The 27,046-nt window shown below is 39.2% G+C and overlaps 1 protein-coding gene across 5 annotated transcripts in view; it reads right to left on the bottom strand.

Moving 5' to 3' along the window:
• Positions 1–27,046, bottom strand: part of setbp1 (SET binding protein 1) — a 265,306-nt gene that overhangs the window by 42,923 nt on the left and 195,337 nt on the right. The gene's annotated exons all lie outside the window — the stretch shown is intronic.

The following is a 27,046-nucleotide window of genomic DNA, read 5'->3' as shown; positions in this document are numbered from 1 at the left end:
TTGTTGCTAATGTATCCAAGGGAATTCAAGTACAGAGGTTAGCTTTCTACTGTATCTGATACAGCATGAATATCATGATAATTAACCAACTGTTTTCACAGTTTTCAAAGATCCACTTTTCCCACCCACTTACGTATAAAAAAATGTCATCTCATGGCCAAACCGGGGTCTGTCTGTCTGTCTGCACATTGAGAAATATTGGCTATAAACCAAAGCTCCTCACTGGTGCTGCCACATAACTGCCATCAACTCCAGTCCGATGCCTATTACATGAAACTTCCTTCTCAGTCATATTATACAGTCATGCAGCTTTATGACAACAAAAAAACAGGTAAAACTGTAAAACACAATTTACAGTATCGAGTTGCAGTATAAATAAACCTTTACAAATTTACACAATACAGCCCAAAGTGAAACTGCTTTCCATTATGCAGGTTGCAAATGTGCACTTTCAATTGAAAATGTTGATAATGCTATTAATACAGACTGACAGGCTCCTGGTGATTGGGGCTTGTAAGTGACCTTAGTTGTTATCTGAGGTTACAGAGTTCTTTTGTTTTCAAGCACCTGGAAACAAATCCTATAGACTTCACGCTTGAATCATTTGATGGATTGACAGAAACTGTTTGTTGTCAACCCAACAAAGCCTTTTTTTTCAAAGCCCAAGGCTTTCCTTAAGCCTCTGTTTACAGTCATTTTTTTCAAGAAAGCAGGTGTTTGGTGCCAGACCACCAGGAACAATGCAGTTGCTATGCATAGCTGCTGAAAACACTGAGGGGACAGTGGTGTTTGTCCTGTATTCTTCAGATATTACACCAGTGTGCACTGTGAAGTGATCGCTTTAATTTGTTCTCCAACTGTAGTTAGTCATTATTTTGGGAATAATGAGTTTTTTTTAATATATTCAGGAAACCACTTAATTTAAAAGAAGTACTGTTGTATGTCATAAGGACGATGGCAATTGTATTTTCTTGGGACTTCTACAGTCTGGGATTCTCTACTGGAATTATGCTTAGTAAACGACAGGCCTCTAGAGTCTACACTGGAATATAAATGAGCTAGTGTACTCCTTCAATCTTTATGGCTTCTGGTTGTCAATGCACATCACTGGTGCAGTCTCATCAAGCAACTGCCATTGAATTCACCGTTATGCTAATATCATGTCGGACGATGGTGTACTATGGACCCTAATCTGAATCACAAAGAAAAAAAAACAGACACTATTGTAGCAGCTGCTCATTCACCATTGTCTGCAACTTCATCGAAATAAAGGGGGGAAAAATCTTCCCCTTATAATGGCTTTCATGTGGTTAGGGCAGTTTAAGGGGATGAGGGTTGATCTATTTAAGGTGTTTAAAATAAATGGACACAGAAGTATAGATGAAGAGCAACTTGCCAGAAAAAGAAGGCAACGCTAATTCTCAGTCAAACAGGAGCAAAAATCAAGAAGCACTTTTTCCGCCACAAATTGAAGTGGAAATTCAGAAATATCTCCCCATAAAGCACTGAAGATGCCAAGCCAATTCAAAATCTCAAGATATCATCATAGATTTTGGTTAGCTATGTGTTATTTAGGGTTATGGATAAAGGCAGATAAATGAAGTAAAAATGGAGATCCTCAGAACATAGGAACAATTGTCACCTGGCCCATGGGCATGCTCTGCTGTTCAGACTGAGACTGGTTGTAATAAGAAATGCTAGAAACACTCAGCATGTGATGCAGCTACTGTGAGAAAGAAATGGTGTTAATGTCCAGGTTCAAGTCCTACCTCAACTGGGAAAATGAAAAGAACAGCATCAAAAACAGACTTTTCAGCTCCTTGAGCACCTTCCACCATTAAATCTATTAACTGGTGATGCAAGAGTTATCTCCATTCACTTGCATTCTCCCTGTGTTCTTTAATATTTTTGGTTATTAGAAATATTTCAATTATAGATTAAAAAGGAACACTTGGCTGCCATCATAAAAGAGAATTCAACATTTCCATCAAACTCGGTTTGCAAAAAATGTCTCATAACTTCAAACCTGAAAGGTCTGCCTTTAAATTTTACACAGTAATCCCAACCAACCTCCTACCTCTCACTACATTTACAAGATATGAAGCACATCAGTCATACTACTTCTAAATTCTATGAAACATTACCCTAGTTTCTGTAATTCTTTTTTGTAATTAAATCCCTTGAAGTCAGGTATGATTCTGTACATCTGTACTACACTCCAATTTATCATTCCTAAAGATCATTCCCTAGAGTGGTCCAGAAAAATCCAGATATTGTTTGACCATGTCTTTGATTTGTAGAAGCACTACTTCTATCTCCTTGCACACAAGTCCTCTAGCCATACAGACTAGAATTCCATTTACCTTTTGTTGACTGTATACCTGACCATCTGTCGATCTCCAAGTCTATTATCTACTGTTTCTCGCCTTTCACCATTTAGAAAATACACTGGTGCTTCCTTTTTCGGTCTAAAGTAGAAGATCACACATAAGCCTACACTAAGAGCTATTTTCCATGGGTTGCTCATTTGCTCAATCTGTTAATATCTCTTTGTAATCTAATATATTAATCTGTACTGCTGCCAACAACGCCTATACTTGTTATGAGCAAAATTGGAAATGTGGCTTTCTGTGCTATCATCCAAGTCAAACATAAGCAGGGTGAACAGTTGTGCGCCCCAACACCAACCCTCATGGGAGATCCCTATTCACAGTCTGTCATCTTGATTACCTGCCCATTATCCTGACTTTCTGTCCCTTGCTGCTCAGCCAATATTCTTTCCAAAATGCTTGAGAATTCCTCCCTCTAACACCAGGGATGCAATGTAACATATGGAGCACTCAATCCTGCTTACAAAGGATGATAACTGCCCCCTAATTAAGGAATCCCCTGACACCATCACGTTACTCTTCTCCTCCTCCTCCACCACCACCACTGAAGGCAGCTTCCAGTTTTGTGCCAGGGCCAGTGTTTTAGATATCCTTCTAAACAGTTTTTATCCTGTTCCTTGCAGGTAACAAGTATCTTGTAAATGGTGTGTATGATCCATTTCTGTGGGTCTTGCTTCTCCTTCCTACTGGGGATGTCCTTATTCTCTATTGTATTATGCATCTTTCTATCAGGTCCAGTGCAAATTTGCTCAGGTACTCCTCCTCCAGCTCCCTTATGTGTCTGGATGTTCAATCAACACTTCAGCTGAATGGCTCTGGCCAAAAATAAAGGCTTTTATCTATTTATGTTCATTCGTGACACTCTAATTCTATAAACAGACAATTTGCACTGCCATAATTTAATCTATGTAACTCATCTTTTACTTCTGAGTATTTTATTAAAGATTTCCAAGTTAAGCACAGTAACCTGCATTGGATAAAATGATAGATGCTTCCTGCTACCGACCCACTCTTCCTCCCTCTGCAGATAATTCCCCCTCTCGGCAAATTCGGAGCTTCCCACTCGGTTGAAGAAGATGCTTTTTCAGAGTACTACGTGCAAACACTTTAACTTTCTTCTTTTGCATAATCAGTAAGATCGGAATCTTCCTTAAATTTGAAAGGAGTCTGTGCTTGAGCTGCTCTCTTGCTAATTCTCGGATCTGGTTTGTTTCTGTAACATCGAGCTATCATTAGCATGCAAGAACATAAGAAATAGGGCAAGGAGAAGGTCACAAGGCTCTTCAAATCTGCTTCACCATTCAATAAGATCATGGGTGATCTGAACCTGATCTCCACTCCACTTTCCTGCTTGTTCCCGTTCACTCAATCCACCTAAAGTCTATTTTGGCCATGTATAAACCCAGCTTCTCCAGCACTCTGGGGTAGAGAATTCCAAAGATTTGCAATTTTTTTTAAAAGTAGAAATTCCTTCCATCTCTGTCTAGATCTGATAGTTGTAACAGGCTGGTAGCCTTCAAAACTGGTTTCGTTTACATTTAATCATTGCCCTCCTACAATCAAACACCTAACATTTGCTTTTTTTCCCTGTGACTGAGAATAGGTGAAAGGAAAGTCAAGGCCATATAAAGACTTCAGGCTATGCAGTGATATATGTAGCCACCCAAGCTGTGTAGCATTCTTGTAACTGAAACACATGGGACCTGGAGCAGTCTTTTTAACATACTTGTAGCAGCAACTTGAGAAGGAAATTAATAAAGGTGAAATGCTGAACAAAAATCTGTGGAATGTGCTGGACAAATAACTCAGTTTGGACTGAACTGAAAAAATAGGCTCAGTCTGCAAAGAAAATATTCATTACACATGCGATAGAAGATTATATAATATTATTAAAATAAGATCGTATCCTTTGAATTTTATTTTGAGTGTAATTAACATCTCCTGTACACCCTAATGTCCCATCAATTAAAACCAGCTCCATATTGCAGAAGGTATAACGAGGAGACTGTGTACGATGCAGACTCACTCAGACACTGCCTAACAAAGGGAAGTGCTAACACTGGGAATACTGTACATGAGAAAAATGTATGGTAAAGTGTAGGTCATGACCCAAATGATTGAAACACTTCAGATCATGCAAAGGTGGGAGAAAAAGAATGACTGGGAATTTAAGAAACCAGAATGATACTTCTGCTAGATGGAAAGTCTAGGACTGGAGTCATAATTTCAGAATAAGGAGGAAGTCATTTAGATCCATGAGGGTAAACTCCTTCACTCACAGGGTGGTAAATGTTTGGAATTCTTTACCCTGGAGGGCCGTGGATACTCGGTCATTGTGTTCTTTCAAAACAGAGATCAATAGATTTTGGATATTAAGGGAATCAAAGGATCTGATGATAATGCTGAGGTGGAAGTCAAGAGCTTAGTGAGTAGTAGAGAGCAGGCATTAGGACCAAATAGCTTCTACTAACTTCTGATGTAATAGATTGGCTTGAATTCAGGGTAAAAAAAAGGAACAGATAGAAACATAGAAACAGAAAATAGGTGCAGGAGTAGGCCATTCGGCCCTTTGAGCCTGCACCGCCATTTATTATGATCATGGCTGATCATCCAACTCAGAACCCTGCACCAGTCTTCCCTCCATACCCCCTGATCCCCGTAGCCACAAGGGCCATATCTAACTCCCTCTTAAATATAGCCAATGAACTGGCCTCAACTGTTTCCTGTGGCAGAGAATTCCACAGATTCACCACTCTCTGTGTGAAGAAGTTTTTCCTCATCTCGGTCCTAAAAGGCTTCCCCTTTATCCTCAAACTGTGACCCCTCGTTCTGGACTTCCCCAACATCGGGAACAATCTTCCTGCATCTAGCCTGTCCAATCCCTTTACGATTTTATATGTTTCAATCAGATCCCCCCTCAATCTTCTAAATTCCAACGAGTACAAGCCCAGTTCATCCAGTCTTCCTTCATATGAAAGTCGTGCCATCCCAGGAATCAATCTGGTGAACCTTCTTTGTACTCATGTACAGATGTAGTCAAATGTAAGAAAAGTAGAATATTGTACAAGAGAAATCAGAAGGGAATGGGAGGTTGCAGAAATCAGCTCCATGGTAATACATAAAAGTTAAAACATGGAAACGATCCATTAAACCTAAACAGATTTTACTCCTCATGGATGGAAAGCTGTGGAAATCAGTGCAGAGATACATAAATGTAAAAATGACCACAATAGTTTCCCCCAATAATAACAATCATAGAACCATAGAACACCACAGCACAGAAAACAGGCCATTCGGCCCTTCTAGTCTGTGCCAAAACAATATTCCGCTAGACTCATTGACCTGCATCCAGACCTCTCCCATCCATGTACCTATCCAATTTATTCTTAAAACTTAAGAGTGAGCCCGCATTTACCACGTCAGATGGCAGCTCGTTCCACACTCCCACCATTCTGAGTGAAGAAGTTCCCCCTAAACCTTTCCTCTTTCACCTTAAAGCCATGTCCTCTCGTATTTATCTCTCCTAATCTAAGTGGAAAGAGCCTATTCACATTTACTCTGTCTATACCCCTCATAATTTTGTAAACCTCTAACCTTCTACACTCCAAGGAATAAAGTCCTAACCTGTAACTCAACTCCTGAAGACCCAACAATATCCTAGTAAATCTTCCCTGCACTCTTTCAATCTTACTGATATCCTTCCTATAGTTAGGTGACCAGAACTGTACACAATACTCCAAATTTGGCCTCACCAATGTCTTATACAACCTCCCCATAATATCCCAACTCCTATACTCAATACTTTGATTTATGAATGCCAGAATCCCATGGACAAAAGTCACTAATCCAGCAGCATTTGGGGTAAACACAGAAATTTTTAGAATATTTTGCAAAATGTTGGGCAAGATATAAAATCCTATCAGAAATGGCAAAAGTTTCACATACACTCAGTGGTTATTTTATTAGGTACAGAAGTGGAACACAGTATGGTCTTCTGTGGCCCATCCACCTCAAGATTTGACATGTTGTATGATCAGCGAAGCTCTTCTGCACACCACTGTTGTACAGCTTAATTATTTGAGTTACTGTCACCTTCCTGTCAGCTTGAGCCAGTCTGGCCATTCTCCTCTAACCTCTCTCATTAACAAGATGTTTTCACCCACAGAACTGCCACTGGATGTTTTTTTTCCTGCACCATTCTCTGTAAATTCTAGGGACTGTTGTGTATGAAAAGCCCAGATCATCAGTAGTTTCTGAGATACTCAAACCACCTCATCAAGTGCCAACAATTGTTCCACCATCTAAGTCACTTAGATCACATTTCTTCCTCATTCTGATGTTTGGTCTGAACAACAACTGAACCTCTTGACTGTGTCTGCATGCTTCTATGCATTGAGTTGCAGCCACATGATCAGCTGATTAGATATTTGCATTAACAAGCAGATATACAGACGTACCTAATAAAGTGGCCACTGTGTATGTCTGGTGGGGCTGCCTCAGAATGTAAAAACTAGGTTCTTGTATACAATAAGATTTCAGACTGAGTTGTAAAAAATTAATATTCTTGTTAATTTATTAACAATGCATTGTAAGGTATATCTGGTGAGTTTATCTATTCATGTTGAATTTTAGAGTTAATAAATAATTAGATAATAGTGACCGTTGTAGAGATTTATAAAATCATGAGACATAGATAAGGTAGATGGTAAGTCTTTTTCCCAGGGTAGGAGAGACTGAAACTAGAGGGCGCAGTATTAAGGTGAGAGGAGTTAAATTTAATGTGGGACTGAGAAGCAAGAGGCTGGATATATAGAACAAGAAGTGGTAGAGCCAGGTACGATTATAATGTTTAAAAGAATTCGGAGAAGTTCAATGTTTAGAGGAATATGGGGTAAATGCTGGCAAAATAGAACGAGCTCTGGAAAGCACCCTATTCAGCATGCACAGGTTGGGCTGAGAGGCCTGTTCCCATATTGTGAGTCTCTATGGTCTTTCAGCAGCAGGCTTCTTTGGTATTGAGCATTCAACAACTTACTCTAGTAGCAATGAGTTCATCTTCAGCATTATTGTCATATTCTTTCAAAAATTATCTTCAATTTTAAGGTATAATGTAAAACTTTTGTTTTAGTTTCCTTAAAAGAAAACTACATATTTCCTAACTTTAAGCTTCAATGAGAATCACTTCAGTGAATAATGTATAAGTTAGCTAGGATTAGGATCAATTAACTACATCATACAGAGATATCATGAAGGAGGTTAATTAATTAAAGGTTTAAGAATTGGTAATCTCATGGGGTAAAGCTATCTTTAAAAATTAGTTTCCTACTCTGCAGTATTCATTAATTCTAATTAGCATCAGAAAAACAGATATATTTTCTGTGAGGATCATTAGACGTAACAAAAGTGACTAATACACCTGTAGATATTCAGCTCAAACCAATCACTGAAATATCATTGATAAGATTTCCGAAAGTAAAAGTTAATGAAGATTTATCAAAAATGTACTTTTTTTGTTTACAAAATATGAGACTGAAATATACTTTTGGCAATATATGGTTCTCTTTTCAAAGTACTCTATTTTAATTGAAATTGCAGTTGATCAATGGCACATGTAACAATCGGAATCAGGTCTATTATCATCATCTTCTTTTGATGTGGAATTTGTTGTTTTGCAGCAGCACAGCACAAAGACAGAAAATTACCATAAATTACAAAACAAATAAATAGAGCAAAGTGTTTGTGGACCATTCAGAAATCTGATAGTGGAGCCAAAGAAGCTCCTTCTATATCATTGAGTGTGGGTTTTCAGGCTCCTGTACCTCCTCTTCAATATTAGTAACAAAAAGAGGGTATGCCTCAGATGGTGAGGCTCCTCAGTGATAGATGCTGCCTTCTTGAACCACTGGATCTTGAGGATGTCCTCAAAGGTAGGAAAGGTTGTGCACATGATTGATAAAGAGGTATGTTTTATTTGTCACATGTATATCGAATTTACAACCTCTCAAAGTAAATAAATGTATTATCAAAGCATGTACAAAGTGGTCACTTTAATAAGTACACCTGCTCACTAATGCACATACAGTACATATCTAATTAGCTGATAATGCATAAAAACATGCAGACATGGTCAAGAGGTTCAGTTGTTATTCAGACCAAATATGAGAATGGGGAGGAAATGTGATCAAAGTGTCTTTGACCGTAGAATGATTTTTTGTGCCAGAAGGTGCAGTTTAAGTATCTCAGAAACTTCTGATCTCCTGGGATTTTCACGCATAACAGTCTCTAGAGTTTATAGAGTGCGAAAAACACCAAAAAAAAACCCAGTTAGTGGCAGTTCTGTGAGATAAAATGCCTTGTTGATGAAAGAAGTCAGAGGAGAATAGCCAGACTGATTAAAGCTGACATAAGGGACAGAGTCACAAACAGGAGAAATTCTGTAGATGCTAGAAGTCCAAGCAACACACACAAAATGCTGGAGGAACTCAACAGGCCAGGCAGCATCTATGGAAAAGAGAATAGTTGACATTTCAGGCCAAGACCGTTCATCAGGACAGGAGAAAAAAAGATGGAGTCAGATTAAGAAGGGGAGGAAGAAACATGAGGTGAGAGGTGAAACCAGGGAGAGGGGTGAAGTAAAGAGCTGGGAAGTTGATTGGTGAAAGAGATACACCGTTCGAAAAGGAGGAATCTGACAGGAGAAGACAGAAGGCCATGGAAGAAAGAAAAGAGAGAGAAGCACCAGAGGGAGGTGATGGGCAGCAAGGAAATAAGGTGAGAGAGGAGAAGGGAATGGGGAATGATTTGGGGGGGGGGGGGTATACCAAAAATTCGAGAAATCAAAATTCATGCCATCAGGTTGGAGGAGCAACACCTTATATTCAGTCCCCAGACCTGTTGAAGGGTCTTGGCCCGAAAAATCGACTGTACTCTTTTCCATAGATGCTGCCTGGCCTGCCGACTTCCTCCAGCATTTTGTGTGTGCAGAAATGAGACAGTAACTCAAATAGTCATAATCATAGTCATAATCGTTAGATTCTGGACTAGTTCCTGAGGATTGGAGGGTGGCTAATGTAACTCCACTTTTTAAAAAAGGAGGGAGAGAGAAACCGGGGAATTATAGACCAGTTAGCCTAACGTCGGTGGTGGGGAAACTGCTGGAGTCAGTTATCAAGGATGTGATAACAGCACATTTGGAAAGTGGTGAAATGATTGGACAAAGTCAGCATGGATTTGTGAAAGGAAAATCATGTCTAACGAATCTCATAGAATTTTTTGAGGATGTAACTAGTAGAGTGGATAGGGGAGAACCAGTGGATGTGGTATATTTGGATCTTCAGAAGGCTTTTGACAAGGTCCCACACAGGAGATTAGTGTGCAAACTTAAAGCACACGGTATTGGGGGTAAGGTATTGGTGTGGGTGGAGAGTTGGTTAGCAGACAGGAAGCAAAGAGTGGGAATAAACGGGACCTTTTCAGAATGGCAGGCGGTGACTAGTGGGGTACCGCAAGGCTCAGTGCTGGGACCCCAGTTGTTTACAATATATATTAATGACTTGGATGAGGGAATTAATGCAGCATCTCCAAGTTTGCGGATGACACGAAGCTGGGTGGCAGTGTTAGCTGTGAGGAGGATGCTAAGAGGATGCAGGGTGACTTGGATAGGTTGGGTGAGTGGGCAAATTCATGGCAGATGCAATTTAATGTGGATAAATGTGAAGTTATCCACCTTGGTGGCAAAAATAGGAAATGAATGGTGGCCGATTAGGAAAAGGGGAGGTGCAACGAGACCTGGGTGTCATTATACACCAGTCATTGAAAGTGGGCATGCAGGTACAGCAGGCTGTGAAAAAGGCGAATGGTATGCTGGCATTTATAGCGAGAGGATTCGAGTACAGGAGCAGGGAGGTACTACTGCAGTTGTACAAGGCCTTGGTGAGACCACACCTGGAGTATTGTGTGCAGTTTTGGTCCCCTAATCTGAGGAAAGACATCCTTGCCATAGAGGGAGTACAAAGAAGGTTCACCAGATTGATTCCTGGGATGGCAGGACTTTCATATGAAGAAAGACTGGATGAACTGGGCTTGTACTCGTTGGAATTTAGAAGATTGAGGGGGGATCTGATTGAAACGTATAAGATCCTAAAGGGATTGGACAGGCTGGATGCAGGAAGATTGTTCCCGATGTTGGGGAAGTCCAGTACGAGGAGTCACAGTTTGAGGATAGAGGGGAAGCCTTTTAGGACCGAGATTAGGAAAAACTTCTTCACACAGAGAGTGGTGAATCTGTGGAATTTTCTGCCACAGGAAACAGTTGAGGCCAGTTCATTGGCTATATTTAAGAGGGAGTTAGATATGGCCCTTGTGGCTACGGGGGTCAGGGGGTATGGAGGGAAGGCTGGGGCGGGGTTCTGAGTTGGGTGATCAGCCATGATCATAATAAATGGCGGTGCAGGCTCAAAGGGCCGCATGGCCTACTCCTGCACCTATTTTCTATGTTTCTATGTTTCTATACTTTATTGATCCCAGGGGAAATTGGTTTTCGTTACAGTTGCACCATAAATAATTAAGTAGTAATAAAACCATAAATAATTAAATAGTAATATGTAAATTATGCCAGGAAATATGTCCAGGACCAGCCTATTGGCTCAGGGTGTCTGACCCTCCAAGGGAGGAATTGTAAATTTTGATGGCCACAGGCAGGAATGACTTCCTATGACGCTCTGTGTTGCATCTCGGTGGAATGAGTCTCTGGCTGAATGTACTCCTGTGCCCACCCAATACATTATGTAGTGGATGGGAGATATTGACCAAGATGGCATGCAACTTGGACAGCATCCTCTTTTCAGACACCACCGTCAGAGAGTTCAGTTCCATACCCACAACATCACTGGACTTACGAATGAGTTTGTTGATTCTGTAGGTGTCTGCTACCCTCAGTCTGCTGCCCCAGTACACAACAACGCAAATAACCACGCATTACAACAGTGGTGTGGAGAACAGACTCTCTGAATGCACAACACATTGATCCATGAAGTGGATGGGGTACAGAAGGAGAAGACTACAATGGATTGCACTCTGGTACCTAATCAATGTGGCTACAGAGTGTATGTTACTATATACTACCTTGTGATTCATTTCCCTGCAGGCATTTATAGAAAAAGAGAAATACAGTAGAACCTTACGTAACAACATTCATAAACAAAGACTGACAAACCCTCTGCAATCTCCGGTGATTCTGTGCACTGGAGCCTTCATACCAGACTATGGTGTAACCAGTGAGAATGCTCTCCACTGTACGCCTAAAGAAATTTGCAAGGGCCTCGACTGGCATTCCAAATCTCCTCTAACTTTTAACAAAACAGAGCCTCTGGCCTGTCTTCTTCATGATTACATTAATATGTAGGGCCCAGGACAGGCTCTCCAGGATCTTGACCTAAAGCTGCACCTTTTCCACCGCTGACCCTTCAATTAGGACAGGTGCACATTCTTCCAACTTCTCCTTCCTGAAGTCCACAATTACTTCCTTGGTTTTACTGATGTTGAGTTCCAGGCTGTTCTTATGACACCACTCATTCAGCCAATTTATCTCACTCCTGTATGCAATAATAGTGGCGGTGGCTGCAAGTTTCTGGATAGCATTTGAGCTGTGCTTGGCCACACAGTCAACAGTGTAGTGTCAGTAAAGCAGTGAGAAAAGCACGCATCACTGAGATGCACCTGTGTAAATTTTCCATGAGGAGATGTCATTACTGGTCCATACTGACTTTGGCTGACGATCCAGATGCAAAGGGAGTGACAAAGACTCAGGTTTAGAAGCTTGGCGATTAATACTAAGGGGTTTATGGCATTGAATGATGAGCTGCAGTCAATAATCTGTACCCTGTTGTACATTTTGTTGTTGACCAGGTGCTCCAAAGCCGGGTGGAGAGGCAGTGAGATTGCATTCACTTTAGACCTGTTGTGGCAGTAGGTCAAATGCAGATGGTCCAAGTCCTTGATCAGGTGGGAGTTAATTCCAGCTATGAACAATATCTCAAAGAACTTCATTATGGTGGATGTGAGTGCTACTGCCTGATAGTCTATTTGAAGACTTACTTTGTATTGATTACATTATGATAAAACCTCAATGAAAATTCTCACCAATTACTTGTCATCTTCTGGTAACTGATACACAACTTACATTCGCAAACACGAGGAATTCTGCAGATGCTGGAAATTCAAGCAACACACATCAAAGTTGCTGGTGAACGCAGCAGGTCAGGCAGCATCTCTAGGAAGAGGTACAGTCGACATTTCAGGCTGGAAGGGTCCCGGCCTGAAACGTCGACTGTACCTCTTCCTAGAGATGCTGCCTGACCTGCTGCGTTCACCAGCAACTTTGATGTGTGTTGCCACAACTTACGTTAATACTTGACATCCCAAATACAGAATTTTATAGCTAAATAAATAAAACATGAAGTCCTTCAAACTGTTTCTAGTAAAATATTCACAACACTGAGCTTAGTATGGTCTCACCTAGACTATAAGATTCCAGTTCATCGAGCACCTATGCTTCATCCACCACAAAAAGCGGGATCTCCCAGTGGCCACCATTTAAATTCTACTTCCCATTCCCATTCCGTCACGTTAATCCATGGACTCCTCCACCTCCACGATGAAGCTACACACAGGTCGGAGAAGCAACACTTTATATCTCGTCTGGGTAGCTCCCAACCTGATGGCATGAACAGCAATTTCTCAAATTTCTGGTAATTGCCTCCCCCTCCTCTTCTTCACCATTCCCCATTCCTGTTTCCCTCTCTGACTTTAACTCCTTATCTGCTCATCACCTCCCTCTGGTACTTCTCCCCCTCCTCTTTTTCCCATGGTCTTCTGTCCTCTCCTATCAGATTCCCCTTTCTCTCTCTCTCTCACCAATTTCCCAGCTTTTCACTTCATCCCCCTCTCCCAGTTTCACCTATCATCTACCATATTCCTCTCTTCCCCCAAACTTTTTATTCTGACTTCTCCTCTTCTCCTCCAGTCCTGGAGAAATGTTACAGCATGAAACGTGACCAATTTACTCTTTCCATAGATGCTGCCTGACATGCTGAGTTCTCCAGCATCTTGTGTATTGTTATAATATTCTAATTCTTATCAGGCATGTTTAACAATGATATCATATGGGATAATTAAGTCCACGACCAAAGCAGAACTCTGAATTTCTGAAAAATGATCTGTAATAGATCATTATCGCCTTTCACTCCAAGGCAAAAACATTGTTAAAGTGGGGTGCTGGAATAAATATCATAGGTTTGGCTGATTTCAAGGTTCTTGTTTTTAATTTGCATTTTTTGATGCTTAAGTTCTTTATCATAAAGATGATTTGCGTGGTTGAAATTGCAAAATTTCCAATTGGTTCGAAGATTCACTTGCCCTCGATAATTAATATTCCCTCCTAATTCATAGTTTGCTGTACCATGATAAAAAGCCCCAGACATTTGGTTTGAAGGTAATGTCATGGGTGACAGATGACACATATTGTTCATAATAGAAGCTGTTTTACATAATTCACAAACACCGAGCTGTTGTGTTCACTTTAAGAGATGGCGTTTGATGTATTGACATCAGTAATGACATGGTTTTTTTTGTAGGTAGGTTTCTGTTTGAGAACAGGTTTGCAATGGAGCTTTTCTGAAGATATAACTGGTTGCAATGGTAATCTGTAATTCCTAGATCACAGCAGACAACTATGGCTCTATTACCTCAACAAAACTTGTTTGGTAACTAGTCATGAACAAACATAAACATATCGGAAATTGAAAGAAAAAGAAAAAAAGCTCTCTGAATCAGTATTATAAAACAAAAAAAACTCCGCTTATGTTACTCTCCTTTTGAACCAAAGGCTAAAGTCTATTAGAGCAAAAGGTTATAAAACCTTCAAATGTAATTGATGACTTTGAACTTTTCCTTATGCATTTGAGTAATGTGCTATGAATTAAGGTGGCGTTGCAAGGACCAGGAAATGGACTCTGTGGTGCTGCCTATATTCATGACAGTTTTATTAGGCTGGCTAGGAAATTGTTCAAACCATCATCTACAAATGAAGCTTTTATGATCAGCAACTTTGCTCTGATTTTCTTACCATCCACAAAGGGCACATAACCCACACAAATACAAGTGATTGACAGGATAGGGAATTTAGGCTGCAGGGTTTCTTTTGTTTCTCTGTAAATTGGCTATCCCTTACCATTTATGCAGTGTAATTAAGTTTGATTGGATTTTCACGTGTAACTTGTAAAATACTGCAACGTATCTGAACGCTGAATTTTTTTATAGTTTAAAGTACACATTTGTTCTGATGGAAGAACAGTGATCTAAAATGAAAGTTCTGTTCTACTTTTTGCAGATGCTGCCTAACCTGCAGAGCTTTTCCAATATTTACTCTTTTATTTCACATTTGCAGAGTCCACAATATATCCTGCTGGAATTTGTTAAGTATAAGTCATGCCTGATGAACTTAGTTGAACAAGAATAAGTAGGCGCTGTGAGGATCTGTGTTCGAACTGCAACTAGTCAGCATATTTTCAAAAGGCTTGAATCAATGAGATGAGAGGCCACATACCCAGATGTGCTGGTGACGCAAAATCAGCATAAGCTCTGAGCCATTTACATACATGCTGCAAGAGGAAAGTTTGAGGTTTGTCAGGTGAACCTTGAGAAGTTTGGATAAGTACATGGATGGAAGGAGCAGGGAGGGCTATTGTCCAAGTGTGGGTCAACAGGACCTGGCAGATTAACAGTTCAGCACAGACAAGATGGGCTAAAGGGCCTGTTTCTATGTTGTGGTGCTCTATGATTGTGTAACAGCGTAATATAGAATTATTTCAATTGTAGGAAGGGGCCAGTAATGTATTGCTACAGTACTGTACAATGGTACCAGTAATTATTGCAAAATGCTTTACTACACTGACTACCGTATCAGTTGTCCACTGACAGCAGCATCTTTTGATATTGTGTTGCATGCCATCTACCTTTCAAAATATCGGGTTAATCTGGGTGAAGAAACATTTAACAAACCCATCAAATATTGTATTGGTCACAACTCCTATATTAGCACATAAAGTAGATCCAAGAGGGCATCTCGCATACTGAATAACAGCAGAAGTCACAAATGTGGTGAAATAGCTTCAACAAAAGAAAATACATTTCAAAGTATAAGGCACAAACTAACAGTTAACAATTTGATTGATGTACCACTGACAGACGTAATTAAAGTTGGTAGTATGATATTGTTGACTACTGATTCAGTTTCAGAATGCCATCTGAAATGATCAGTACATAGTTAACGTTTGCTGGATGTATAGCTTGACAACACTCTACAACATAAATATGTCTCATAATCATATTAGGCAAAAGGTGGTGCTTGGCAGCAACATGCAGCTGTTAAATGTGGACTACCATGTTATTCTAAATAATAAGGAAATTGCAAACACTTTAAATAATTACAATAGGAAGTGATTGAATTTATATTCAGGGAATTATGGAAGGTGTTTCATCAGAACTATAGGATGCAAGTTATGAATAAAATAATGGTACTAAATTATGACAAATACCCGGGACCAGATTGCTTCTATCCTGGGATTTTAAAGGATGTGATGAGAATTCTGGAGGTACCCTAACATTAACTTTCTCTCCTCTACTTATGAAAGTTGAGAGAAGTTAAAAGGAATTACAGACAGATTAGTCCAACATCTGTTGTTAGTAAAGTTTTAAATTTCAGAATAAAATATTGAATCATCACACACGGGCCACAAGGCAGTGTAGTGGTTAGCGTGATGTTATTACAGAGTCCGGAGTTCCGTTCTGGTGCCTTTCTCTAAGGAGTCTCTGTACGTCCTCCCTGTGGAACGAGCGGGTTTTCTCCAGGTCCTCTGGTTTGCTCCCACAGTCCAAAGACGAACTGGGTAAGTTAATTGGTCATTGCAAATTGTTCCATGATTAGGTTAGGGTTAGTAGGGACTGCTTGGGCAGCATGGCGAGAAGAGCTGGAAGGGGCTGTTCTGTACTGTATTGTTAAATAAAAATCATATTATACAGCACAGGAAAGTGTCTTTGAAATACTGTGTGAGTGTGCCATCAAGCACCCATTTTCATTTTTCATAAACAAATCTCACTTGTTATTTTTTCCTTATTTCCATCAATTCAATATACATTCCAGTTGGGGCAAACCACAACCAACCAGTATCACGACATATGCCAGCAATATTAAACCTTATTCTGAACTACAGCAACCAGTTACCTTCCAGCCCTCACGTTATGCCTTTGGGATGTGGGAGGAAATTGCAGCACACAGAGAAAACCCAAGTGATCAGGGGACAACGTGCAAACATGTTTCAGATGACTCTGGGTTGCTGGAGTTGCCTTGCCAATTGCACCACTGTGCTCCATAAGAAACTGCAGCTGAAAACATCCTGTAGTTTTAACAGAGCTCATGTGTATTTTTAAATACTAATTCTGCATCAGAAATCCACCCACCAAACCTTCACCAGGTTAGCAACACCAGTACAATGTCAAGGAAATGGCTGAGGCAGGTTGGTAAATTTTCAGCATTTTAATTCTTTTGAGTTAACTATAAATTAAATTCATTGAGTTGTTTTAAGTGAAGTTTTTAAATTATTCTTAACCTTTTTAATATGTTAACTTATAATTTTTTAACTGTATTAACTCAGTACCTGTTTTGTTTTTGAATGCTTGTAAGAAACACTTGTCCTTAACAGCCCATGTGAGTTTGGAGTTGTGGTAGAATGTAACTTTTAATCTATGCGAACTGGTGCAGGAAGTGGGCTTCATCAGCAATCCTCAGCTTTCCTTGAAAAATTGAGGAAGTGCCTGCTTCAACTACTGAAATCCTTACGTTGATACTACTCCTATAGTGCTTTTGCAAATAAAATTCCAGTACTTAGTCTAGGGGCAATAAAGTAGTAGTGATATGTACTTACAATTCTTGATGGTATGTGATCTTCAAGCCTCCTTTAATTAGATATTCCTAAACATTTTCAGCAGAAGGAAAGACCCCACATTAAAAGCATTTAAAGGGATCAACAACAACTTTCGAGTAAGACGCTGACATGATCATATTGGCTGCAGTTACAACTTAAGTGTTTGGTGCTTTTTGGATTATATGTCCAGACAGCTTTTTGGTCCTCCTCCAGGGATCTCTCCTCCTTTCTACTTCTGCCACTAAATCTCCATTGTATTTGAGAAACTTTTAGCTTCTTTATCCCATATTATTTATATTACACCACATTTCCTAGGTCAGCTTCAGTTGGAAAACGTGCACATGGTGCAGTCATAATCAGACTTACCTTTCTTAAGAGGCACAAGTTACTTCTAAACTGTGCACGCATTGTTTTACTAATGTTATATTAATTATTATGTTGATAAATGTCCAGCCAAAGAGCAATGCTGACAATACATTCATCATTCTAATTACACAATAGCACAGATTTGCGTCTTGTTTGCATTACAGAGGTAAGGGTTAATCACCAATTTCCATTCCTGCAAACTATTAATGTTTCAGGTCTTCCAGTGAAACTGATAATGCTGATCAAAACACACATACATACAAAATGCTGAAGGCACTGCTGTCAGGCAGCATCTATGGAAGAGAATAAACAGTTCATGCTTCAGGTCAGGACCCTTGCCTCTAGCATTGTATGTGTGTTGCTCAAGATTTCCAGCATCTGCTGTTTCTAATAACGCCGAGGTGCTCTCATTGACTGTTTACTACTAGGTGACATGAATGCTACCAAAGTACTATTCCTCTCAGAATACTAGCGATGATGGTTCAACTCTCCTTCACAATTTCACAACAATTCTCTTCCTATCAAACTTTCACATTCATTGCCTGGGGATCACTAAGACAGTCATCAAATGGCCATCAACTGTTAGCTGCCATCAGATCACTCCAGAGCTTTGAAGAGCGTCAAACCAGAGCCTGATTTCATTTTTAAATGTCAACCATAGTAAAAATTTTTTAACAGGAAAATAGTGCCATGCTTTAAGGAGAAACTGTGTCCAAGCAGACAGTGATGTGGATGGACAGCTGTGTGAACCACCGGTGCAATAAACTACTTTTTTATCATTTTATAAACATAAACTTCTGTCTGTTAATTTAAATCTAAGATCGTTACAGTTTTTATTTTCCTTTCCAGTCGGTATAAGCAATTTGGAAGCTGTAAGAAAGAAAGAAAATGATTAATTCTAGTTAGGATGGTTTAAATCATATTTAAAAGAGAAAATCTGAAGGAAGATAGTTCTGCAATTAGTGAAATTAACACTTCCTTCCTGAGCTCCATGTTACACCAACTCTAACTTATCAAGAATGTCATCGTTACTTCCTATCTCATAGCTCTTGTTCACGTTCTTGGCAACAATAAATGAGTCCCAAATGCCAGAAAATCTATTTCAAAATCCTGCACCTGTCTCTAAATCCATCTATGATTTTGCACCATTCTATCTCCCAAATGTTGTTCAGTCCTACACTTCCTCCTAGTCATTTCTTCCTTTTACTTCAGTACTTTCAATGCTTTGCCTTAATCATGTACTAAATCATTTGTTGCAACACTCTGGAAACTCATCATGCAAGGGCTGTCAGGAAATATAAAAATGGATTATCATTAATCATAGTTTTTTTAAATGTCCAGTTAATCACAGCTTTAATTGCACTGTTAAATGATAACAGGATGCCATTATTTATGAATGATTCAATTAAAATGCATTTCCTATATAACTTCTAGTGACTTCATTTAAAACTCCCAATATCAAATCTCTCTATGCACCAACCCAATTCCATATCCCATAATACCCGTACTGTTGCAATTCCAGTTTCTTACATCTCACTACTTCTCTCTGCCTCTACCACTGGCAACTGTGAGATCTATTATCAAGGACATAGAGGTATTTACTGGAAAGCCTAAAACAAAGAAGAAAGAAGAAAGAAAAAAGAAAAAAGAAGCTGAGGAGAGGACAGGAGTAAGAAGAGAGGGAAGAATGGTATGAGAGGAGTTCATGGAGTGGGATGTTGAGGTCCAAAATGTCGGGAACACCAAAGAAGCTGTGTCAGGGTCAAGGAGCAGAGCTGTTAGTGTTGGGGGGGGGGGGGAGGAAGAGTCCATATATGCAAACCCAAGGTCAAGGTCCCTTCCTTTCCAACTGATCCAGTTGTCACTATTTGAATCAGAACACAATTCATCGGTTTCAACTTCAGGTTGACATAATGGATGAGATTTAGATGGAGATGTAATGTTGAGACTTTATAAGGGACTGGTGAGGCCTCACTTGGAGTATTGTGAGCAGTTTTGGGGCCCCTTATCTTAGAAAGGATGTGCGGAAACTGGAGCCGGTTCAAAGGAGGTTCACGAAAACGATTCCAGGATTGAATGGCTTGTCATATGAAGAGTGTTTGATGGCTCTGGGCCTGTATTCGCTGGAATTCATAAGAATGAGGGGTGACCACATTGAAACCTATCGAAGGGTGAAAGGCCTTGATGGCATAGATGTGGAGAGTCTATGGTGGAAGAATCTAAGACCAAAGGACACAGTCTCAGAATAGACTAGCATCCTTTTTGAATGGAGATCAGGAGGAATTTCTTTAGCCAGAGAGTGGTGAATCTGAGAAATTCTTTGCCACAGACAGCTGTGGAGGCCAAGTCTTGATGTATATTTAAGGCAGAGGTTGATAGGCTCTTGACTAGTCGGGGCATGAAGAGATATGAGAAGGCAAAGGATTGGGCCTGCGAGGAAAATTGGATCAGCCATGATGAAATTGTGGAGCAGACTCGATGGGCCAAAGGGCCTAATTCTGGTCCTATATCTTATGGTCTTATAGTCAAACTGATGAAAAAGAGTTGGTGCTCGAGTCACTCCATATGTGGTTTGTTCTGAGCCAGTGGTTGGCAGGCAGATAACCAATAAATCTGAGCCAACTATTTCCATTAGGTACAATTGCTACAGTTGCCTTCTGCCCTCCTCCATTCTATCACCTAGTAAAATGAGCGGTAATTTTCAACAGCCAATTATAAGTCACAACTAGTACATCATCGGCATACAGGAAAAAATGAGAACCTGAGGAACTGCAATTGGTCACAGGGAGAATATGCAAACCCCACACAGATCAAGATCAAATCTGGGTTGCTGGAGCTGACAGTCAGTCAGCAGTGTTAACTGCTTAACAAGGGCACTGCCCTAAACAAGAATAACAACTACCCGGAACTGCTTAACAACTGTGCTGCCCTATCCAAAACTGTGCAATTAAATAACTTTAGTCATGGATTTCCTGTGGAAAAATTGCAGTGTTCAGAGCTACATTAAGATAATCTGAACAAAATGAACCTCAGAGCTTGGGATTTGAGTTATCTAAATTGGATTGGCTATGCTTAAAGATACGATGATAAACAAGCAAGGGCCAACACTTGAAGTAGTAATCTATTATTTGCAATAAATATAAATATCCTAAAGGAATAAAAACACATTGGAAAAGTGTTCCAGCTATAAACATAATTACAAATAGGCAACATAAGATTAGAGAAAGGGCCTTAACATGTTTCTAGGAATTGTAAACATGAGGATTGCACTTTCAGAATTTCAGCCAAAGATGAACAATAAGCTCACAAAAAAAAATTAGCAAAAGCATAAGAACTGTCAAATACAGATCAAGTGCTGTTGACCGTGGAAGGCAGTTCCAAATGCAAGTGCTGATGTTCAGCAATTCACACTAAGCAAAATTCCAGGCATAGGTGAACCCGTTGCAAGTCCAGAACCAACTGAGTGACATCTGTCACTCTGCTCTTTCGCCAGAATCCACACAGTCTTTCAGTGGAAAGACTGTTGCTGGGATTAAATTGCCAATCAGATATTACGCCAGGTCAGACCTGGCGTTGGATCAGATACTCCTTTCATTTAAATTTTCAGCCTGCATAATGGGAAGGTAATTTCTGATATTAACTTCTATTTATTTAGAGATACAGCATGAAGCTGGCCCCTCCAGCCCATTGAGTCCCAATTACACCCATCCAACAATTAGCCTACTATCCCATACGTCTTTGGAATGTGTGAGGAAACCAGAGCACATAGAGGAAACCTACGCGGTCACAGGGAGATCTCCTTACAGTGGCAGAATGTTAATAATTTTAATGATTTTTAAATCATTAAAATCACTTGTAACTTTGTTTCAATGAATATTTATGCTTTTTATATTAACTTGCTAAATGATTTTATCGATTTTAATAATACTTAAATATCTTGAAACACCAGCGACACTTAAAAAGCAAATCCCTTGCCAACTTTGACCAAGGCAAGGCTGTCTCCAGCTTTGATTATTGCTAAAGTGCTTCAGGGGTGGGCTTCCGCAGGGTGTTGCCTGAGGCTAAACGGTTGCTGCGGCCTCATTATATCTGACCAAAAGCTTCCATAATGCAAATATATTCTACCCACATATCTGTACTACTTAAGTGCAGGTGTAGGAAGAGCAGAAAGTGAGGTTTCAGGTAATGGGTGGCTCCAGCAAGCTCTAGCCAATGGCTTCTACAGGTATGTACGGTACCAGAGGGATAAAAATAAGCAAACGTTGCAGGCAGAGAAGAGAGAAATTACATCAACATTAGTCAAATATTTTGTAACTGTATTCCCCTGTAAGTAACGAAAACATTCTGGAAATAATCTGAATCAATAGGTCAAGTGAGAATGAAGAGCATAATGAGTGTTAGTGAATGAATAGTACTGAAGAAATCAACAGGTATAAAAGCCTACAAAATCTTTGAACTTGATGGCCTGCATACCAAGGTTTTTAAATGACCAGACAGAACATGGAAATACTGATTATGATTGTCTGGAATTGATTAATTTTCAAAATGGTCTTCAGAAATTCACTCTGGACACCATACTATAAGAGAGATAAGGTAACACTAGAGAGACTGCAGATGATTCACCAAGATGTTGCATTAATTGGAGGATTTGTTATGGACAGAGACTGAAATGGCTGGGGATGATTGCCTGGAGCACAGAAGGTTGAGGGATAACCTGGTAGAGGTAAATAAAAATGTAAGGAGGTATAAATTGGATAAATAGCCAAATTATTTTTCTGATGGCAGGGATACCAAAAACAAGAGGGCATAGGTTTAAAGTGAATTTAAGGTTCAAGGTTCAACACTCAAAGGTTCATTTATTGTCAAAGCATACAACTCTTGAGATTTTTCAGCTCTAGATAACCACAAAACCAAGAACAAAAAGAAAGGCAACATGATCATTCCACACAAAGTAGCTGATATTTGGAACTCACTGCCACAGTAGATGTTGGAATAAGATACAATCATTATCTTCAAGAGATATTTATACTGGCACTTGAACAGGAATGACCTAGAAGAATATAGGCAAGTTGGATTCCTACAGATAGGCAAAGAGTTTGTTCTGGACAGTGAAATGAAAGGGCTGTTTCTGAGTTGTACAACTTTACTCTATGATGACAAATACAACATTTTAGGGATGTGGTAATGGTAATAGAACCCTTTTGCTCTTAAATTTCAAATCATAACTTAATATTGTAAGTAGCAATTTGAATATTAAGAGCAACCAGTTAGCTAGGGAGAGAGTAGGTCCCAATATGGCAACCTTCATTTGGAACAGTAGGAAAGAGATAAAGTCGTAAGTCAATACTTTTCATCTGTGTTTATTGTGGAGAGGAGGTGGAAGCTGCTGAGTTCAGGGGAGGGCTCAATGGATCACTGGAGCATATTAACATTACATAGGAGGTGGTATTACAGTTCTGGAAATGTATCATGTATATATCCATGGAGCCTCGCCAAGCATCTCTTAGGACATTATGGGAAGCAAGAGGTGAAACTGCTAGGGTCTTTGCAGAAAATATTGAATCATCATTAGCTATTGGTAAGGTACTGGAAGACTGGAAGTTAGTTAATTGTTGTGTTTTTATTTATGAAGGGCTGCAAGGATAAGCCAGAAAACTACAGGTTCTGCATCTGTGTGCGTATTTGAAAAGGCAAGAATTGATTAGACAGTCAGCATGACTTTGTGGATGGGAAATTATGTCTCATAAATCTGATTTAATTGCCTGAATATGTTGCCAAATGGATTCATCATGGTATTGTGTGTGTGTGTCTCTCTCTCTCTCTCTAATATATATGATAATAGCACTAAAATTGATGGTATACTAGACAGCAAAGAATGTTGTCTGAAGTTACAACTGGATATAGAACTAGGAAAGCATGAAAGGAAATGGTAGGTAGAATTTAACTCAAACAAGTGCAAAGTGATGCATTTTGAGTGTATCCTAAACCAAAGCAGAATATGGCAAGGCCCTGGGAGCTATTGTTAAGTGAGAATACCCTGGGAACAAGTACATCGTTCCTTGTAGACAGGTACGTGAGTATGGCATATGGCATGTGTACCATCACTGGCTGAGGCGTGGGTATAAGAGTTGGGATGTCCGGTTACAATGATATAAAATGTTGATTAGGCTATAGATCTGGTCCCCACACTACACGAAGAATGTGGTTAAGCTACAGAGGATGTAGAAAAGATTCACAAGGATGTTACCTGGACTGGAGGACTACAGTTTATTATTAAGACTGGGCAAACTAGATCTATTTTCTTGATATGAAGGAAACTGAAAAGTGATATTATAACATTAACAGAGCCCAAGATAGTGTCAGTCTCCTGTGGTAGGGGTGTCTAAAACCAAATAGCATAGATTTAAGATGAGAGGGGGAGGTTCAAAGAAGATAAGACCATATGACATAGAAGCAGAATTAGACCAATCTGCTATTTGACAATGGCTGTTTTATTGTGCCTCTGAACCCCATTCTCCTACATTCTCCTAATAATCTCTGCTTTAAATATACCCAATGACTTGAACTCCAGATTTGTCCATGGCAATGAATTGCATCGATTCACCACCTGGCTGAAGAAATTCCTCATCTCTGCACTAAAGGGGTATCCTTATATTCTGAGGCTATGCCCTCTGGTCCTAGACTCTTCCACTATTGGAAACTTCTCCTCCAAGTCCACACTAGGCCTTTCAATATATGGTATGTTTCAATGAAATCCTTCTTATTCTTCTGAACTTCAGTGAGTACAAGCCCAGTGCCAAACACTCCTCATACATTAACCTCTTCATTCCCCAATCATTCTCAAAAACCTCCTCTGGACCTTTTTCAATGTCAGCACATCCCTTCTTATACCTGGGGCATAAAAATGCTCACAACACTCCAAGTATGGTCTGATCAATCCCTGACAAAGCCTCAGCATTATATCCTTCTTTTTATATTCTAGTACTCTTCAAATGAACGTTAACATTGCATTTGCTGTTTTTATAACTGACCCAACCTGCAGTTAACCTTTAGGGAATCCAGCATTAGAACTAGAAAGTCCCTTTACATTTCCAATTTCTGAATTTAATTCTCGTTTAGACAGTCGTCTACACCTTTATTTTGTCTACCAAAGTGCATGACCATACACTTTCCTACACAGTATTCCATCTGCCACTCCTTTCACATTCTTTGGCAAAGGAGGTGGTGGAGGCAAGATTAGTAACTGTAGTTAGGAGGCATCTGGAAAGTTATTTTAATGAGTATGACATGGGTGTATATGGAATCAATATTAGTAAGCATGATGGTTGGCATACATACAATGGGCAGAAGGGCCTATTTCTATGCTGCAAAACATAGATAAATTGAATGAAGGATTTATAAATAGAATCTGACAAATTAATTATGTTAGTTTTGGATAGTCATTCTTAGGATAGCCAATGATATAGTACTTCTTAAAATTATTTCAAATTATAACTAACAAGAAATTATTGCACAGAATTGAGGCCTGTGAGGTGGTAAATACAGACAGGATAATGAACAGAATGCATAAAGTGGTTCCTCTTTGGATTGGTGGGCTGTAACTATTGGGCAATTGTGAGTACTACAATGCATATAACTGAATTGAATGATAGAACCTTGTATTATACATCCTGTTTTGCTGGCAATACAACCCAAGGCAAGAAAAGAAGAAAAAAGGGACCATAAACATATACAACAACTTAACTGATTGAGCAGAGATGATGCAATATAATGCAAAGTTATCAATTTTGATTGGGAAAGCAGAGAGATCAGAATTATTGGCATCTTGGACATCCACTGTTCCATAGTTTTCATAATTTACAATATATTTGAATTTTTCAAATGCAAATTGAGTCCACAGCTTTATTTGAAATCATTTTGATATTTTTAAGCATCCATACTACTTACTCTGCCACAATTTCTGGTGTAATTTGGTAAAATTAAAATGATGGCTCGCAACTGTGTTCACAAATCAGAATGAACTTCAGTAAACGATTAATACCTCTTTCAATTAAGGCTACCTATTAGTCTGATTTTTTTTAATCTTCTCTTGCCTAGGTAATATTTATCTTCATATCCATAAGCTTTAAATTTAATTGATTGGCTCTTATGTTGATCCATACGTTCTGTCCTCTGGGCATCAATGTTGACTGAACTCAAAGTTGTTCCCCTGTGTACTTTGGTTATTTATTCCAAAAAAAATTAAATCTGTTACACATGTTTGGATTTTAAATAAAGCTCTCCAATCAACTCAAATTTCTCTATCTGCTTTACTCTGAATTTCAATAATTTCCCCACAAGAGATGTTAAAGCAACAGGTTTATAATTTCCTGGTTTTTGTCTCTCATCTTTCATAAGAAATGGATTAAATTTACAATCTATAAGGGACAGCTCTCGATTCAAGATAGGATAAGGAAAATACAGCTAAATAATATACAATTTTCTTCCTTTAAAACTTCTATTGAAAATAATAGTCCTGGGCATTTATCAAACTTTGGTGCCAATGGTTCTACTAATACTTTAAAACTTCAGTGCATTCCAGTCCTTAATTTATTATTATTTTCCTGAAAAAAGTATCAGGCATGTTATCCTGTCCCTTTACTAACAGGAAAGTAATTACTAAACAACCTGCACTTCATTAACATATAATCAAACAGCTGATGCCTTACAGAAAGGATATTTTTTTAAACAAGTCTGTGGTGTTCCAATGCAACTGACTCCAGGTGCAATATTTATTGATGATTGAGCATTCGTATGTTGCTTTACATTTGGCTGGAACATCTTACAAGATGATGAATTCTATGTGTTTTGGAATTACTGCTGAAAAGTGACCAATTTTCTGTGATCTGTAGGCTTTGCTCAGTCTACTTTGTACCTCTGAAGACACATACAGAAACCTCTCAGAGGAATTATGAAAGGCAGAGATTTATTACATAATATCGACCATAAAGCAAAATTCTCCCATATGGAATTCAAGACAAATACCATCCTCTCAATCAACATGCTCCAGGCTTCTACATCCTGTACGACATGGAGCTAAATTTAAAACACTTAAGGATGTTTGAATGAGCAATGATCAGTGTTGTGAAGGTTTCATTGCTTTGCCAACTTAAGACTTGTGAAAAGATGTACATCAGCTTTCAAATACCACATGCTAGTAACTTACTGAATGCTTCAAATACATCTTATTCCATTCCTGCAAATTTACTGCATGCCATTATCATATTATTTTCAATGCCTTCACTGAAAATCAAAGCATAACAAAAATTA

Source organism: Mobula birostris, chromosome 3, assembly GCF_030028105.1.
Source record: "Mobula birostris isolate sMobBir1 chromosome 3, sMobBir1.hap1, whole genome shotgun sequence".
Classification (NCBI taxonomy): domain Eukaryota; kingdom Metazoa; phylum Chordata; class Chondrichthyes; order Myliobatiformes; family Myliobatidae; genus Mobula; species Mobula birostris.
The sequence above is the reverse complement of the archived record's forward strand: the minus strand, read 5'-3'. Positions and strand labels throughout refer to the sequence as shown.